The following is a 6,055-nucleotide window of genomic DNA, read 5'->3' on the forward strand; positions in this document are numbered from 1 at the left end:
TCTCCAAACTGAAATGTATGGTGTATGTGTGTGTGTGGGCTACAATTCGATATTCACATATAGTTTTAAAGTATTTCTTGAATCAGAGCTCTTGCATTGTTTGGTGTTTCCAGAGGCTGGTAAAACAAATAATTAAATAATGTACAAGGATGTGAAAAGCCACCAACAGCTCAGTGGCCTTTATCTTGACAGCCTGCAGGAGGAGTACAGTCATATAATTGAGTAGCAAAAATATCAAGGAGTAATAGTCCCAAATAGACACTAAGAAAAAGTGGTAATAGTCACAACAAATATAATAACTACTAAAATAAGTAAAATAATATTTATTCATAATATTCAAACATCAGTTTTAAAATGTACGTCTAGTCCTGCCATTTTCAATCTTCAATTGTATCAGCGGACGTTCTAGAACGCTTTAAGGTTCCAAACAAGTAGAAAACCTACGCATAACTTTATTCACGAACGAAACGATAAAAAAAGATATTAAAACCACTACACATCTGACTTCCCCTTAAGTTTTGTCACGTTAGTTTAAAACGTTGCCAGATGCCACCTGTCACAGCGCTCATGCTTTGTTGTGCAGAAGCTGACGCTGCAGTCCTGTGTGAAAAGTTCCTGTTATGCCCCAGCTCTCCCTCCTCAGCAAATCCTGACGACCTTTCACCTACATTTGGACAGCTGCCAATGCAAATTTATCTTATTCCTGTTTATTTTTTCACAGGCATGTGTCCTTCTACTTTAAACACGTTGATTTTTCAGGCAGAAATTATAGGTTGCTGTGTTTGCAAAACGGCTCTTTAGAATGGAAAAATAATGTGTCAAGAAAAGAGCACACACACAAAATCATGTTTTTACTCATTTTTGTGGCCGAATATTCCAATAGCCTTTAGGGATGGACAAATACATATTAACAACACTGTCAATGAGCCACTTCATTTTTCTAATCCTTTTTTTTTCTTTACCAGCCATTTAAAATAATTTTGCCATTAAAGATTTAGAAAAATCAATGTAAAGGCTTAAAAAAATGTATTTTTAATATCAGTATTGTAGTAAGTCAACTTAGAACAGATAAGTGCCTATTTGTTTTAATTTAACAATTTATAGATTCCCTGACCACCACTATCAAATATGTCACTATGCTTAGAGCAACAGTGAAGTAGGCTTATTCTTTGTTCTGGGACAATAGCCAAAGCCAGCTAAACAACAGTCAAACAATCAAACTAAAAATGTTACAATGTACAATTTAAAAAAGCTGAAATTTTCAATGCTAACATCTAATATCTTAACTATAAAATCCATTATTATTTAAGCAAAAATCCAATATCACAATCTGTTGTCATTTAGGAGTCTGCACATATAGGGGTTTGGAGATCTCCTGTATGTCTTTGTCCGACATCTTGGTTTGTTTGAGGTCCTTGCCTGACGACCTGTCACAATGAAAAAGAAACCAGCAACATGTGTCCGGACTGCTTTCGTAAAGGGAGGTCATCATGAATATTAGATTAATAAATTAATTGTTAGCATTATCTATTTGTATTTTCAGTAGAGGAAGGTTGGATTTGAAGAATTGAATAAGTTATCATTTAAACATACAGCAATGGCAAAATGAGAAACATTTGTATTCCTGCTTTTAAAAATATGTTAACTTTATGGGGTACCACCGCCATTTCAGAAAAAAGTAGAATGCCCTTGGCCCCTTATCAATCATTTCCCCCTTCAACCAACATAGTGAACATAATGAAAAATATTCTGGATGTTTTAACTGTTTCTGGACCTGTTGGGAAGGTACACTACGACAATGAAAGGTGCAGATGCTGTTTAATAGACTATTGTAAATTAATTTTGAACTTCGGAGAAATGCTACAATTCACTGTAGTATACTCTGAGGCCATCTTAAGGTGGCTGTTAAGGCTTGAAAAAATAAAAAAGTGTATTAAAACAATCAGATAAACCAGTATTGATGGAGAAATATTGATTTAGTCTTGAACTGTGCATAAGTATTAGTTCGATATTTTGTAGGCTGAAACACTGAAAAAAGGCTCAATTCTAGTGTTTTTGAATTGTTGTTCAAAGGTTGTCTTGAGTCTAATGTTGTATTGTGTGGCATTTAATGGTCCCCTTAAATGGGGGGTGTGTGTGTGAAAGACTCTGTTTTGAGAACTACAAACATTGCTGCTGAGAGATGTCAACAATATGTTCACTCTGAGTTTGTATGAAAAATGTAGAAGCTGTGGGATGTTTAGTGAATTTGTGTTATATCCTCTTTTAGACTGGATTTGAGTGATTGATTTGGTTCAGCCCCGTAACCCTCACCAGGATAAGCAGTTTCGAAAATGAATGGATGGATAGATGGATTTGGTTCAGTGATTAAAAAAACCTGTCCCAACGTGGGTAAACTTTGAAACTGGACAGGTTGTTTATCACATTGTTATTTAGGTTGGTTTATATAGATGAAGGTGAAGGTGAGTCACAAGGTGAGTCAGATCAGTCTTCGTGGTAGATATACAAGTAAACAAGAGAGTTGGGTTTGACATTTAAAATTAAAGCTCACCATTACTGGCTTCACCGTGTATTATTGCAGAGTGGTCCTGTGTTAATTCATTCTATTAAAAGGGGAAGGTGTAAATATTATTTTCTCTGATCGATAATGGCTGAAATGCAACATAGCTATATAAGGATATAACTACAGCGGATTCTAATGGCAGCTGTTTCTTTGTATTCTCTGTTTCAATAACCAGACATTACAAATACTAAAATAAAAACGATTATTATCATGAAAGTTTATAAAATAATCCTGTGGAGGTGATGTCTCTGCGGTCACTCTGAGCCTGGCCGAGGACACAGTGCTCTGTGTTTGTCCACACTGGGAGACCACCACTTTGGAAGAGGGCCTTGAACCCCCGTTGATAGATCAGGTGACATTGGCTGTGTACACACTCTGTCACTGATCAGCACGGGGACTCTTTTTGATTGAACAGCGCATATTCGCCTGATATGACGCTTTTGATGGCCTCACTTTTAGTTTTTTTTCCTTTACTAGCATTATTTGCATTTCAATGTGGCACTTGTTTATCTTGTTCATCTTAACCATTTCTGTCACATTGCCTTCATATCCTGAGACAGCAGTGGTCTGATGTAAAATGTATTATATTAGATTATATTTTGAGTTGCTCTGTTTAATGTAAATTTGAATTTGTAATGTTTGATGCCTTGTACTTAACTGTATCTTTGCACTTTGTATTGCACTTATGTTGTAAGATGCCCTGGATAAGGGTGTCTGCCAGGATAATAAATAAATAAATAAATAAATAAAATAATAATAATAATGGAATCCAAAAAAACATTCTCACAGACTCGTTTTCAGAAATACTGGCAGGAAGGGTTTGGAGGGTCCTGAAAATGTCCCATGTCCCCTCAAAAAACAAACAAACAGATGTTAAAAAAAAATTAAGAGAACGAACCATCACTGCACTTTGTCTCTACTTTGTATTAAAGTAATCGAATCAGTGAATTAAGGTGTGACTACCTTCCACTTCATCTATAGAAATTGAAATACATAATCAAGTGTCTGAGGGATCACAAACCTGGAAATCTAGGAGAGGCCAGGGGCCAGATGTGAGGGACTTTTCTAAACTGTTCTGGGAGCTGAATATAAAATACACCCTCACACTGGTTACTTTAGGAATATATCTACAAATTAGGCAAAGTTTCTATTTGCATTTTACTGCTGTGGCGTGTTATGGTATTCAAATCTAAGGTAAAGCTAAACTGTTGGACTTACTTAGGGTAGATAATTATTATAAACCCTGAATGACAACATATTTCTAAGGAAGGGAATTAGGCTTATTGATGGTCAGTCCTTCTCAGATGTGAAAGATGAAGGATTCGGTAAGATACCCTTTTTTAAATTGAGTGTCAAAGTCTGTGGACAGTCCACAGCTAGCTGGTGTGCATGTCATAATTTCAACAGCTTTCTGTGCCTGGAAAGTAGTTGAAGGGATCATAGACAGCACCTGACTTTGTTCATAGCACTGCTCCACACATACAGACGGGTGACAAATTAAAGGAAAAAAATAAAGTAAGGTGATGGGCCCCCCGAGCCGCCAAAACAGATTCAATGCTCTTGGCACAGATTCTATGAGTCTCTGGACTCTACTGGAGGGATGGACACCATTCTTCCAAAAGATATTCCCTCATTTGGGGTTTTGATGATGGTGGTGGAGAGCGTGTCTAACACGTCGGTCCAAAATCTCCCATAGGTGTTCAATTGGGTTGAGATCTGGTGACTGCGAAGGCCATAGCATATGATTCACATCATCTTCATACTCATCAGACCATTCAGTGAGCCCTTGTGCCCTGTGGATGGGGCATTGTCATCCTGGAAGAGACCACTCCCATCAGGATAGAAATGTTTCACCATAGGATAAAGGTGATCACTCGGAATAACTTTGTAATGATTTGCAGTGACCCTTCCTTCTAAGGGGACAAGTGGACCCAAACCATGCCAGGAAAATGCCCCCCACAGCATAACAGAGCATCCGGACCCCCTCATTGTAGGGGTCAAGCAGTCAGGCCTGTACCGTTCTCTTGTTGTACACTATACATTATTATTATTATTTATTTCTTAGTAGATGCCCTTGTCCAGGACTACTTACAAAATATAAGAGCAATACAAAGTGCAATAATACAGTGCAGTTCAAGGCATAATACATTTCACAAATTCCAATTTACACAAGTGTATATAGTAAACAATATATAAGGTCTTACATCACAGATTGTTAAAGCTGATAAGTGCAGCCAAGATGTTAATCCACATGCTTTCCTCTTGCCATTTTGATCCAAAATCAAGGTCAGCTGTGCCTGCACAGCATTTTTATACATGCCACAGAGCATGATAGGATGTTAACTGCTTAATTGTATGATGCAGTACACCTGTTTGGAGGCATCTGCATTTGTTATGTTCCTCCACTCATCTATTCAGGTTTGTCCTTTAATTTGTCACCCGTCTGTACCTAATATTAGTCATAAACCCTGATGTGTTATAAGCTGCTTTCACACTAGACTCCAGATCAAAAATCAAGAGCTTTCACATTGACATTTTCACCCTGCTAGAGAACAGCGCTCACTACAAGTTGAAAAGCGTTCATGTGAATCGTAGCCTGTGCATTGTAGTGCAAGCCAAAGTGAATGCAAGCAGGGCTGAACTCAGGGGAAAATCACCCCGGGATTAGATGCTGTAGTGTGAAAACAGCTATAAACAGAGAGGGAAAGGTCAAAACACAATAAGCCAATTGTTCCTGTTTGTGTTGTTAAAACGTGTGGACCAGAACAGAACCCCCTCCATTCCCCACGAGGCTGCACTGAAGCGTTATACAGTACTCCCTTATCTGTGTACACACATTCTGTAAATGCAGCTGTGGATTCTAAACAACTTGAAGGAAATTTCCTCTGGAACCTTGTCAAAACCTTTCATCAGACCTAGATCAATAGTACGTCACACATCCTGTTATTATTTATCATGAAGAATAAGAAAGACCTCCCTCTTGATTCCAACATGTCTGCAGTGATTGATTCCATTCCTTTACGTTGCAGATGTAAGGCTGTAATAACCTGATCCAGTGTTATATTTGTTTCTTTTTCGGCTAGCCAGCTAGTACAACCCTGACTTTTTGTGGTTCTTTGATTACACTTGCAAGTAAGAGTAAAATAACCTCCGTCCTTTTTTTAAGCCGATGTGGGACACTGCTAATTGTATGTTTTAAGAGCTTGTAGCCTTTTTTAGTGCTGCTGCTTCAGTGTGCGACCTTCTTCAAACTGGAGATTTAGTTGGAGCCTTCCTTGGGATAGAATTGTACAAAGCAGATTGTAATACAATTCACAGAAGATCAAGGGTAAATAGCAATTCCATAATACAATATCCACTATATAGTCTCTTTTCATGATTGACGGTTTGTGATTTTTCTCATACTGTCGTGCTTTCTAAGTGGATTAGAATCAAGACCTTCTTGTCGAAATTAACTTGTCGATTCAGGGCCGTTTCCTGGAGGAGAGAGAC

This window comes from Amia ocellicauda, chromosome 13, assembly GCF_036373705.1.
Source record: "Amia ocellicauda isolate fAmiCal2 chromosome 13, fAmiCal2.hap1, whole genome shotgun sequence".
Taxonomy (NCBI): Eukaryota; Metazoa; Chordata; class Actinopteri; order Amiiformes; family Amiidae; genus Amia; species Amia ocellicauda.